Raw genomic sequence first — 13,828 nt, 5'->3', positions numbered from 1 at the left:
AGGTCGCCCGTGCCTCCTCCGCCCACACCACGAAGAGCAGCTACTCAGATGAGTAAATCCTTTTGGCTGCAAGGCGGCCACTTGTGGAAGTCTCTTCTTGCCAACCTGAGCCAGAGGACAGGGATTTGACCTCTATTTCTTGTGCTGCCAGAGGCTTAGGCACGCAGAAGCTGTTCCGTGAACAAAGAAATGGGGCAATTTGGCTGATAATAGCATGACACTATGTTCTTTCTCCACACACATTAGAAAAAAATGCAATTCTTATTTAAAAAAAAACTCACTAATTTTTTTCTTTTTTATCATTGATGAAGTTTGTACACCAAAAGTCATCCCAATTAAGATCAGTTAGATTCACATGAAGAGCAGAAAGCAACAGACCCACACTGCCTCTAAAGTGCACTCCAACTTAAGGCTGTTGTTAATTATGTGGAAGCTTTCTGGTAAGATGCATCTAACGATGCAATCTTCCTTGATCACATTCTGCCCACTGCTGGGTTTACAAGGAGTCAGCACAGTGGCAGGAGAGGAGCATTTTATTAATAAACCCTGCGCAGAACCCTGTGATCAGCCTGGGCATTCTGGAGTGAAAATGTCTGTGAAGCCAAAGTTGGTTTCTGTATGAGGAAGCACAGGCAAGCAAATAGCTACCGAGAGCAAAATGATAGGTTTTTAACAGCGTGGAAGAGAAAAATATGTTTCTGTATCTGATGGTACAGAGGAAAGGGTATCTCTGATTTATTACAGGAGATTTCAAGTGGAGCTCTTTGGGGGAAAATGTTATGTTTGGAAAGGCTGAAAACATGAATTAGCAAAAATTAATGTTTTCATAAACTTCTGTCATGTAGATTATTTAGCTGGCAGCAGACCCCTTTCTCTGCAGACTAAGGAGTTAAAAAAAAATTGAGGGATGGGGATAGAGAAGACTCCTTTTTTCGGGTCACCTGGGGGATAAACTGTAATGTAAGATTTCTGAATGTACAGCCATACATCCCAGTGTGTCCCAGTTGAAGACGTTGTGATGCCCCTGCTTTGGAACTTAGAGCACCCCTAGTAATCTGCTGTCATTTTTAAAGTCAGCCAGGAGAAGAGTACTCTGCAGAAACTCCTGCAGGACCAGAGTAAGATTTACACCTCTGCAGATAAAATAATCTGTCAAATAGCAGAATCAAAGGATAACCCATGAGAAATATTTTGAGGGATCAAGTCAAACTGTTTTATCCCCACTGCCAAACCCTAGTTTTCTGCCGCAGTGTTTGCTGCTTCACGTGAACATGCTCAGGGACTGCATGTGACAGGAACACATCCATCAGACCATCATAGATGGCCTCTCAGATATGCTGCTCTGATGCCAGGGATGAACTTTCAGGAGCCACAGCAAGCCCTGACAGTGCACTTTACTTTCCCCTTTCCCACCTGCCATCCCATGAGTTAACAATAGCAAAGTCTCCCTCTCTTGTCGTCAGCTCCTCGCTAGGACCCACCTTTGCCGTGGCATGTTGGCCACAATCAGAGGTGACACCAGCAGCCCCACCTGGGGCTGCTGAAACCCTGGTGATAGCAAGGCTGTAGATCCTGTGCTTCCTTCTGGCTCTTTTCAGTCTCAGGGAGCCAGATTGAAAGCTCACTGAGCCCAGGGGAATATTTTTCAATCAGCTTCAGCAAGCAGGCGAGGCTCCCATGGTCTATTGCCACCTCACTGTAAAGACCGTAATTTTGCTGGGACAAACTGCTTATTACCCAGTTGCAAGCTTAATAATAACCATGGGCTGTGATTCCTCCTAAGGAACTGAGGACCTGAATTAAATATTATTAATACCAACAATATTGCGCTAACACAGGAAAAATAGTGGTATTAATAGTAATGTTATCTTAATGGCAGTGTAAATATAAGGTAAGCAACATACCTGGCTTCTGAGGAGTGTGAAGCCAAATGATGATTTTCTCTCAGGGCAGTGATAAACAACTCAGTCATACTGAGTTTACAGTTTTAGTAATAATTGGCTTGAAGGGAAAAAAAATATATAAAGCGCAGTCACAGGTTAACTACATTATAATTACAGGGTGTAATTTCAGACCCTGCTCCTGGAGTGGAAGGCACAGTTTTTATCTGATCAGCCTCCGTGTGTAAATCCCTACTAGGTTTGGGGCTAAGCATTGCTGTGCTGGTTTTTAAAATGACTAAGCGGATATACAGAGATTGCAACCCGCCCCAGGTCACAGCAAGCTGGCAATAGGCTCAGGAGCGGAACCTCCGGCCAAGGGCACATGGTCGCTGGAGCAAAAAGTGGTGGCAGTGACTGTGTGGCCACCAGCACCCGTGGATCCCCACGCTGCCTAGGCAAGGTTTTGGAGCTAAACCTGGTCGTGTTGCCCAGGCTCACTCCGGGAGTGCCCAGGCTCTGCGGGTATGGTAGTCCTGACCAGCAACAGTAACGGGTCGTGTCGCCCTGCCGGAGCTAGGACAGGGCGTCTCCAGACATCTTAGGATATCCTGATGCCTGGTCACCTGACCAAAATACTCTGCCTAATTCCTCCTGAAACCAGCAAATAATTGGTCACACCACATGACTGAAAAAGGGACCTCCAAAAAGGCTTCTTTATGAGTAGCTGCAACAGGAAAAATGAAAGCTGAGAGCAGCATCAGGTCATGACTCGAGTGATGTCTTCTGGGGAAAAGATAGAAACCCATCTTCTGTTGTTGCTTCTTGGATTCTCACACAGACACTTTTCTATTTCACTGGAAAGCTGATTGTGAAAACAAGCTCCAGAAAGGGGAGGAGGAATGGATGCCATTTCTTTTTTCGTCTCACCAGCCCCACCCCAACAGAAATCTGTTCAGCTTCCACAGGGTCAGCCTAAAGCAGGGGGAAAGGTTAGCTCTTTTGTCTTTTCTTTTTTCAACTGTGTCAGCCCACACATTTTAGTCAGGACAAGTCAGGCCCCTTTTAACATGTTATCAGGTGCAGGGACATCCAGAAGCATGGGATGGCTTTTCCTACTGTGCTCTCTACAAGTCTCAACTAACTTACCCAGCCTCTCATGGTCTGCTGTATGCAGCAGTAGATACCGAGCCCAAGCAACTGAAATATCTGATCATGCTCCAATTTCATGAGCTTGTCCCATGAGCTAACTCAAGGCTCTGAACAAGAAAGTCAAACGTTTTCTCATTACAAAACTAATGCTTCTGTATCTCCTTGGGGAAACCAGAAATGTTACAAAGGTGTGTGGTGCCACTCCTCTCCCATCAAACCCTAAACCTCCGTGTCAAGCACGGTCCTTCTGTACCTCATCACTGGTGCCTCAGACAGGCTGCAAGGCAGGTTGGAATAACTCTCACCTTCATTTTCCAAGGGCCTGAAAGGCGTAAGCCACTCACTAATGAGCAGAAACGTGGGTCCCACGTTCCTTGCTGTGCAATACTAAAAACACGAGAAAGGTTGAGGGGAAAAGGGGACCCAAAATGGCAGAGGTGTCTGTTGGCCCTGTGGGGCAGAGTTATCATTATTAAAGCGAAAGCAACTTCTCTGTCCTTAAATGAGCTATACTGCAGATGGAAAGCTTACTTGGGAACCAGTGTAACTGCTTCCCAGTGGCATCGTATCAGCTGCAGCATTAAGCTGTTCCCTCCCTGACTCTGCGACTTGGCTCAGCACCCTCCTTCAGGATGCCCCAGGTCCCTTCTTGCTTGGTCAAGGCAGGTCCAGACCCAGAGGAACTATTCTGGCAGTGTCAAAAGGTTCTGCTTGCTGGATGCTTTGAGATTACTGTATTGGGTTTGCGTGGCCAGATTTTGGTAGCAGGGGAGGAGCTACAGGGGTGGCTTCTGTGAGAAGCTGCTAGAAGCTTGCCCTATGTCCAACAGAGCCAATGCCAGCTGGCTCCAAGATGGACTCACCGATGGCCAAGGCCAAGCCCATCAGCAATGGTGGTGTCATATCTGTGATGACATATTTAAGAAAGGGAAAAAAATGCTGCACAACAGCCACTGCAGCTGGAGAGGGAAGTGAGAATACGTGAGAGAAACAACTCTGCAGACACCAAGGTCAGGGAAGGAGGGGGAGGAGGTGCTCCAGGAGCCAGAGCAGAGATTCCCCTGCAGCCCCTGGTGCAGCCCATGGAGAGGCAGGCTGTGCCCCTGCAGCCCATGGAGGTCCATGCTGGAGCAGAGATCCACCTGCAGCCTGTGGAGGACCCCACGCCAGAGCAGGTGGATGCCTGAAGGAGGCTGTGACCCTGTGGGAACCCCACACTGGAGCAGGCTCCTGGAGCACCTGTGGCCCCATGGAGAGAGGAGCCCATGGTGGAGCAGGTTTTCTGGCAGGACTTGTGACCCTGTGGGGGACCCACACTGGAGCAGTCAGTTCCTGAAGGGCTGCACCCTGTGGAAGGGACTCACACTGGAGCAGGTCATGAAGAACTGTAGCCCGTGGAAGGGATTCATATTGGAGAATTTCATGGAGGACTGTGTCTCCTGTGGGAGGGACCCCACGCTGGAGCAGGGGAAGAGTGTGAGGAGTCCTTCCGCTGAGGAGGAGGGAGTAGCAGAGACAATGTGTGATGAACTGACCACAACACCCAGTTCCCATTCCCCTGTGCTGCTGCAGGGGAGGAGGTAGAGAATTTGGAAGTAAAGTTAAGCCCGGGAAGAAGGGAGGATGGGGGGAAGGTGTTTTAAGATTTGTTTTTTCTCATTACCTTACTCTGATTTGATTGACAATAAATTAAATTAGTTTTCCTCAGGTTGAGTCTGTTTTGCCTGTGACAGTAATTGCTGAGTGATCTCTCCCTGTCCTTATCTCGACCCACGAGCCTTTCATTATATTTTTGACTCTCCTGTCCATCTGAGGAGGAGAGTGATAGAGCAGCTTTGGTGGGCACCTGACATCCTGACAGGGTCAACCCACCACAATTGTGATGAAGGAAAATGTTTCTCCAAGAGGCACGATGCAACTCCCCACATCCAGGCTAGTTCTGGTGATGGACAACCCACCGGGAATCAGAGCAGGGACAGGAGTGGGGCACAAGCAGCAGCAGGAGAGACCCCACAGCTGAGCAGAGCTGCCCTCCAGGAAGGGGGAAGAAAGCACAGAATTTGCAGAAGGACCTTTTTGTAACAATTTGGGAATTTCTACTGCAGAGCCATATGAAGTTCTCTTCTGTATTTGCTTGACTAAAACATCCTCCGCTTGCACTGTTTAATAGGGAGCAACTCAACATGTTGTACAAGCTGATAATAGGTGCGCTTAATCTCTAGCACCTGCGCCTGTAAACTTTTTCCCTTCTTCTTGAACATGGGCAAGTCTCTGGGCATGTCCTCTTGTCTTTTAAATCACTTTTCTCTCAATCTTCATTTCTGCTACAGAGAATCTCCATGAAATGGGTATTATTGCCCCTTGTCAGCCTGTTTATTTTGTAAAAGGACTTCAAATGTTCACATAAGACAACATTATTTCAAACAAGCCATAGCTGGGTGAGAATGAGGAAGCCTACCCAAAGTATTGGTATTTACCCCCTTGCAAAAGGCACTCAGGCAGTGGTGGAGCCCACTCTGCTGTAATGCTGCCAGAACCGTGGGTTTCCTCTTATTTCTGTGGAAATCTTTCACAGGCACCCAGGTAGTACAAGCAGCAGGAAACATGGCTGGAAGTGACTTCCTGTCACTTGTGTATTAATGGAGTGGTAAGACAAATGTAACATCTTGACATGCCAAACATTTTTGCATGCTGGTGCAAAGCTGGCTGCTCTTGGACGGGGCTCAACTTGCGCAGGGATGCCTGCTGCACTGCGTTTCTGCCCCTGCGCCCTCGCCCACTCCCTAGTTAGTTGTCTAGTCCCCCTAACAAATTCTTTAAAATCCGGCATTTTACTAAGACCTTTGGTCACACCTGGAGCATATTTATATTTGCCAAAACCAAATCATTTCAAATAGATGGGGTCACTCAGGAAAAAGCCAGGAAGAAGATCAAATGGACTCCAAAATACCGGTATGGAGCTGTGAGGCAGGGAAGCTGCTTTCCCCAGGATGCTCAAGAACAGACCAAGACTGATGCGCTGCCCAGAGGGAGCTGATTTCTGCCCTAGATGCACCCCATGAATAATGGGGCATAATTCTGGTCGACCCTTACATTGCTTGCAGTGCACATAGGAGAGTCCTCACTATGTTCGGTGTCCTTCCTTGGAGAGTAGGCCCTACGCTGTGATTTTTTTTTTTTTATCAGGCTAAAGAGGATATATTTTATCATAATGGTTTCAAATCCAATGTGTACAGGCCAACACAAATAGGGTATTACAAGTTGAAGAACTGTACCTCAGGCACCATTTTATTAGAACTAGTGTTTACATCAAACAATACATCCTAAGTACTTCATATTAAGCTTGGACAAATCATTTGCCTGAGGATTAGGGTGTTGTGCCATTGAAATGTAATCCTTCTGTTGATCTTTTTTTTTTAAACTGCCAAACCAAACATGGTAAAATCAGTAACTGTTAAAAAACCAGAAAGGTGAAAACCTTAGCCTCAATTTGACGTGTTAAATAAAACAAAGGAAAAAACAGCAACGTGAGTTTGCAGGCAAGTATCTGAAGAGCAGGTCAGCTTTTCCCCTGCCTAGATCAGCAAAACTCTGTGAGGAAACAAAAAAACATAACGGTGGGTTTCAGTGCTCCACCACAGGGGGTAAGGAGGGAAGAGAGGGCTCATCTGGTTGCTCCCCATAACTCACAGCACGTGGGCATTTGTGCTGAGCAGAAAATCTGGGGAGTAGAGCAAGGGGCAGGAGTGGTGGCCAGAGCAGGCTGTGTCCCACGAGGCAATGCCCTGTGCCCCAGCACAGCCCAGGCAGAGTGACCTGCCCCAGGAGAAGGGTGGGATGGCACGAGGGAGAGACTCACTCTTCAGGGAAAGGGGATGGCCTCTTCTCCCAAAAATGGAGGAGTAGGTGTTGAGACATGACTTGCAGATGTGTAACAGAGAAGCAGGCAGCAGGGGCCCAGCCCAGCCAAAGTTTGTGGTGTTACACAAATTGGAACCAGGCTCGTCTCTGCTAACTTTGCAAAAGCAAGATGTGCCCCACATACACACCTCATCCCTTTTCACTACCCAGGAAAGCCCGTTTCTCCTCATGTCTTATACACCCATGGTATTTGCTTTTACATGCGTGCACTGCTTGGGCCCCTTTTAACAAAAGGCACCCCAAAGGGTTGAGACTTCGGGCACACAGGACACCCCTGTGTGATGGGGGCTGCCATCATGTACTGGAAGACAAAGCTTGACACCAAGGTTATCACAAAACACCTTCCTTCTCCCAACAGGGACGTAAGCTCAAGTGAGAGGCAATGGGACTATTACAGAGACACAGTCCCAGAACCAAAACCCATAGTAATGCCGTGTAGACTGTTCTCAATAAAAGCCCCATGGCGATGGCCAAGGAGGATACATTTCCATCCCAGGTAAGAAAATATAAAGCACAGTTCAGATATAAATGTCTGGTTGTATTGAGAGCAAGGACAGGGACTCTGGCTCCAGTGAAGGAAAAGAGAAATCTTCCCTGGACCTCTACAGGATCAGCATTTCACCTGGGTGGTTTCTCTCACCTCCAGCAATGTGGTGGTTCTCACACAGTCACAAGTACTTCAGGTGTCTCGTCTCTGCTGTCTGTCCCTTCTCTTCTTCCAGAGCCAAGTCTCACTTCCCCTGTGGGTGCCCTCCATCCACCCCACACTCTTTCCCTGACTGGGCACCCCCAGACATCACTACCAAGCTGACAGCTGATTAAAGCTTCAGGACTCAAGAGGAAGTAAGGGAGGACACCAATTCTCTGTCCCCACCTCTGCTGCTCCTTTGCCAAGCAGGTTCACGTTCTTCAATCCCCCAGTTTCTCTAGAGAATCAAGAAGGTGGAATAGGTGCAATGTCAGAAATCAACATCTTGGCTTGGGTACAAGTGTGCTAATAATTACTGTTGTTAGTATTTCAGGGGAATCTGTATTTGCAAAATCTAGCACCTAATACCTTTCAGGAGTATGAAATAACAAGAGGTGAACTAGGTTGTGCAGCTACCAGTGAATGTCAATACCAGCACACAGTGCACTGGTCACTGGCTGTCATGACTACACCTACAGCAAAGACCTGCTCAGAGGGAACTGAGTCCAGTGAAACTCTGCTTCACTACTAAAGGCATCTGCACTGCACAGCAGTCAGAAACAGTGACATGGATTGCTCACAGAATATACCTTGGGAGATACTGATACTTGGTATTTAAGGATATCTAGTTTTCTGTAAGACTTTTTACAGCCAGAATTCTCCAACAAATTACATTTGTATGCTTTGGTTTTATACATGTGTGTGTGTGTCTATTCATTTATCTATTTGTGTATAATACTGCATCTTTGGCAATGACACACTGAATAGATCTAGATCTTGATAGAGATGTAGATACAGATACAGATATGAGACATATATGAAGAGGTTACCCAACACTGTGACAAGTGATGGCATGTGCGCACATCCAAAATCCATGGGGCTGACCCCACAGTCAAACAGATAACTCCCAAGTTTAAAGCTAAGGTCAGGTTTAAGTATTTCTGCATAAAGAATTCAGCCATCACTGAAGCAATCACCTCCATCCCTTTGGAAATAGAGTCATTGAAGATGACAAGAAAAAAAAAAAAACAACACAAAGACACTCTTGCATCATTGGGAAGAAAATCAAGGATTATATCTAAGAAACTAACTAGTAATTTGCTAATATGCTCCCATACATGCACGCACACACACCAAACTTATTGCTTGTTTTACCATAGTTTAAAAAAAAAAAAATTAATTGATGTTCTTCTACCAGCCGTGAGTTACAGACATTGCTAACTGAACTCAGCAGCAGCTCTTTGTCTGCTGAACTTTGTGGCTGCTGAGACATACCACAGACTTGTGAGGGCTCAGCAGCTCAAGCTGGGTGTGAGAGCCGCAGCGGTGTATCACACCCTGCAATCTACCCACCCTCTTGCCAGCCTCGTGGGCACCTCGTGCCTTGCTGTAGGTGGGCTGAACATTCAAAGTTGTGTTTGCTGCAGAGTGTCCACTATCATGTACCGCATTCCCATGCTTCTGTCTAGGATTTCCGGATTCACCAGATTTTGTGTAGGGGCACAAAGCTGCCAGTTTCATTGAAAATCCAAAAAGTTCTGCTCAGGCAATGCTTCCATGGGGTATCTAGATGCCCAAACATTTGAAAGTCTTGAGGCTGGGATCATGCTTGCCGGGTGTCCATTAACACATCTGGTTTGAGGTGGATCCACAAGATGCAGCGTGGATGCTGCCCAGTCCCTGCCCATAAATAAAAATTCATTGATGAGTATCAGGGCGTAAAAGAACTGCAGCAGTGACAAGTACCACAGTTTTCTTGCAAATAGCACAGTTAATACTTTTGAAAACAAATCTCTGGCTCAAAATTACGCTCTCAGACTCTGAGCATATGTCTGTCAAGTTGGCACTGCTGTGCACCCCTCAGCATTTTGTTAAACCAGACCACGTACTGAGAGGTGTCTTGATATTTCCTCTCCTTATGGGCCCATTCTAGAAAGCCATGGTTCCCGAAACAGCAGCAGAGAAGGGGAGCGTTCACACGCTGAAGCAGGGCTTGTACTAACTGGATCTCCCAGTAGGTCCCATCCTGTCTGCAGTCTCGGCGTAGTACCTCTGAACAAGGCACTGCTTTAAGACCCTCGCTTTGCCAGGGCTCCAAATAGCACTGGTGGCTGCTGCTAACTTTGCTTGAAGCAGAAATTTCACAGAGATGAGCTGGTTCAAAAAAAACCCCAACCAAACAAAAAACCAAACAGGAGGTAGAACCTGAAAAATTAGGAAATTATAAGCAAATAGGGAACACAGGGAGGAGTATTGCACACAAAGGGCAATAAACATATGGAATAAATTAGGGGAGTAGGCAATGGAAGCAAAGCATGTAAATGAGTTCCACAGACACCTAGATTTGCTGCTGGAGAAGGAATGGATGGGGGAGGAGGATGGAAAAGCAGGAAGGTGGAATTAAAAGGGTCTTTTCCTGTTCCCATGGCCTTTTCTCGTGGTTCTTATACTCTCCGTATGCTTAGGCATTGCTCAGACTCCAGATCAATAAGCACGTGATATTTGTAGGTACCATATGTGTAAGCATACCTAGCACTCAATTTCTCTTGGTTTACATCAAATGCCCAGCCTGCCTTCAAAGAATAGCATTAGGGTCTCTATAGAAAATTAAAATATAGGTGTCTTAATTTTCCTGAAACCTCGAACTCTAAATTTTACTGTGCTCCTGAGAGGACAGGGGAGAGTATTGAAATATCCCAAAAAAAGAGAAAGCAGAAGGGAAAGAAATTCAAAAAAGCATGTTCTGACTTGAAAGAGCAAAATACAGTACGCCTATTCATGGGAGGGGAGCAACAGATTTTATAATAATAAAAATAACTTGGTCACAAGCTGGAGCTGCCAGAGGTAATCTTATAGCACTGGTTTTACTGGCACTTTGATGTCTTACCCAGAATTTAACACTACATTATTCACTAAGAGGTTTGTTCCCACCACGGGACATACAAACATCGCTGCTATTAGCACGAACAGGAGAGCCACATAAACGCAGTGGAGAGAATAGCCCCTTGTGCACGTATACTTTTTACTATAATGCTGCAGAGTTACCTCTCAGGGGGTTTTTTTCACCCTGGAGCCCCACCGGGTTCACCTGCGGTGACAGGGTTGTAGCTGCGGCGGCGTTTGGCTCCCAGTCCCGGGCACCTACTCTGGGACTGACGGGACATCACCCCATCAGCAGGACAGAGCGGAGGCAAGACAGAGCTGTCCACTGCAGTGGAGGAGACACTAAGCATAGGTGAGCTTTCTCCTGGGTTGTGCAGGCATTTTAATTTATCCTAGTGCTAATAAAGCATTTACTGTAGCCCAGGCAGCAGACAGGGCTGAGAAACGGTGGTGGTGGCTGCTGCAGACAGAAAGAGCCGGCCCAAGCTGTGTAAACTGAAGGTTTTATGTGCTCTGCAAAGAGTTTCGTTTGAGCGGTATAGAGAGGTACAGACAACCTAATCTGCAGCTTGCACAAGGGGGCCAAGGCTGCCAAATGCCCGCCAGCCCTTCGCAAAGGGAGCAGCGCTTCAGCATGCGGGAGGCTCCTCACCCGTGGCCCGTGGCCCTCGCAGAGGCACCGCAAGGCTGGACCCGAGCCTGCCACAGCGCAGGCAGCCAGCGCTCCACACACTTCCCTTAACATAACCCTTGGAGCTGGTACCTGTTCCCACGCATATTCTTACTTTCTTTTGCTACTTGGTGAATTTGGGATAAAACACAGGAGATTTTACAATCCCATTTGAATCACATCTTTAAAAAGCAAACAGTGCAGAACACCCACCACCACCATTTAGGCATGGCAAATTCACACATCAGGCAGGAATTAAAGTTGAATGGGAAACCTCTATTCTCACCTTTTGCATTTGCAATATCTTTATATTTAACTTCTGAACATCTTCAGCAGTGAGTTTATAACTATAGTCTACGTCCTGATATCAGTCACAAGTGGGACTTAGCTAAAGCAAATTTAGTTCATGATTCCACCCATGGGTACAGGCCAAATCCTTCTTTGCAACCAATAATCTAAAAAAACAATTACAAGGTGCTTGTAGTTTGCTTCCTGAAAATTCACACTCTAGTGAAAACTCCTATCTTCCTTCTATTCTATATGTCTATAATATGCTTATTTCCCCCAGTGCACTGAAAGTCCTATACCACTCTACAGAGGGGAGCAGAGAAAAGTGGTTTACACCAGAGGTTGAAAGGCAAGAGGTTTGTATTTCTTTCCAGCCCTGTGTGGGGTGGGATGTTTGGCCTTGAACAACTTGGTGCTTTGATTCCCCTCTCACTAAAGGACTAACGTCGGCACTGTCCTATAAACCTGAGACAGAGGTGTCGTGTACTGTGAATGCACAGTGCTCATATGGCTCTCGTTCCTCCTGGAACGGCTCTACTGATGAGTGAAACAGCCAAAGCTCCCACTTCCTCCATTCAAGGTTGCTCCTCACCCCAGATCCCAGGCGGCCTGAACCCAAGGCCTTTTCCTGCTAACAAGAACTGCCCAAATAGAGGTTAATTTAGGGGTAAGCCATCTGAGTGGGGTCTGTGGGCCATACATTTCCCAGGAAAATTGCTTCTGTCTTTGTAAGCCCCAACACTGGTGAAGTTTATCAGCTCTCCTGTCTAAGATGTATTATTACAATGGAAAGAGGAGGAGTAGCATGCTCAGCTGTGGCTGGGGTTAATCAAGTATCTCGGCAGACACTTAGCCACCTAAAAGTTCTGCCCAATCACTATGCAAAATGCCTAGCTAGAGGATGTTTTTTTAGGGGATGCTAGGGTATGTGTGCCTTCTGTTGCCTCAAAAGTAAATAATCATGGAAAGCACCATCCTTTTTTCCCTGTCTTCATTTCATATTATATCTTGTCCCGTGTTTAACAGTGGGTGAAATAAAGCCCGATCTTAACAGGATTCCTGTTGAAAAATGAATTGATTGACTGAAACACCAAGTAACAATGGAAACAGAAATTTTTTTTTTAATAAAAACTCCTTCCTACCCTGGTGGCCACTTTGTGATAATTGGCAGAGGATTCACTTCTGGATTTCGTCATACTGTTAATAAGACATTGCTGTATCTTCAGGTATCGACACTGTTGCAGAAGGTACAGCTAGATGCAACAACAGCTCTACTTTTACAGTCAAGGGACCCATGAAAATCACTAAATTCAGAGCCTGCCAATCTCCTAGCCCCAAGATGTCAAAAGTTCTAGGGCCAGAGACACCAGAATATAACACTAGACCAACACAGAGACATAGATAGATGCATTTAAAAGAGGACAGATATTTGTATCACCCACCCTACAATCAGTTTTAGGTAAAACCAAAAAGTAACAAAGTCTCCTGGTAGCAAGACCTCCCTGACATCAGTGGGGTCATCTAGCTAATTCCCTGGGAGACACACAGGACAGGAAACAGGAGTAATTACGGAGTTTGGCCACCTTATGCTCCACAAGTTACAGCCTCAGGTACCAGCGTGCTGGCAATACCCCCCCACACCCCAGCAGCATGGAGGCTTCCGGGTGCATGGCTCCAGAAGCAACTTTCTCTCTCCAAGCAGGGCTGTGAGGCACACTGCAAGCCACCGCTCTCCCTTGACTTGCCTCTCCTTGCCTAGCTGACTTATCTGACTCAGAACAAAATTTGGAGAAGGACTGATCATGCCCTCACTTGCCTGGGAGGCATTGCTGAACCATCATCGGAAATGGCCTGATTGCTATGAACAAGGGGAAGCACATTTTGAAGAGGCCTAGGCGGGGATGCCAAGACATGTCACGCTGCTCAGCTATGTTCAGAGTCCTTTTGTGGAAGTTCACAGGAGGTGCTTAGGGACAGGATGAAGGGCAACAGTTGAGGAGCCACAGGTCTGCCCACCACTCAGAGGACCCTATGGAAAAGGCCGCCAGGATACATTCTGCCAGCAAGCTTCCTGTCGAATACCAGAGTCTGGGTCTGGGGGATGCCATTGAATTTAGGGACAAAAACCCCTTTGAGGAGCAGCCAGAGAAATGTGACACAGACACGGAATAAACACAGCAGTAGATGCATGAAACCATTCCCACCCTGGACACTGCCAGGGCAACAACGAGGAGGGAATCTGAAGTGACAGTACTGCTTTCTCGCTCAGCGAGGTGAATCCAGGACACAGGCACAGCTTAAAATGGGACTTCCTTGTCACTTTGGGTTCAAATCTTGCTGTTATTT

The sequence above is a fragment of the Strix uralensis genome, chromosome 1 (genome assembly GCF_047716275.1).
Source record: "Strix uralensis isolate ZFMK-TIS-50842 chromosome 1, bStrUra1, whole genome shotgun sequence".
Taxonomy (NCBI): Eukaryota; Metazoa; Chordata; class Aves; order Strigiformes; family Strigidae; genus Strix; species Strix uralensis.
Note: the sequence above shows the minus strand (reverse complement) of the source record.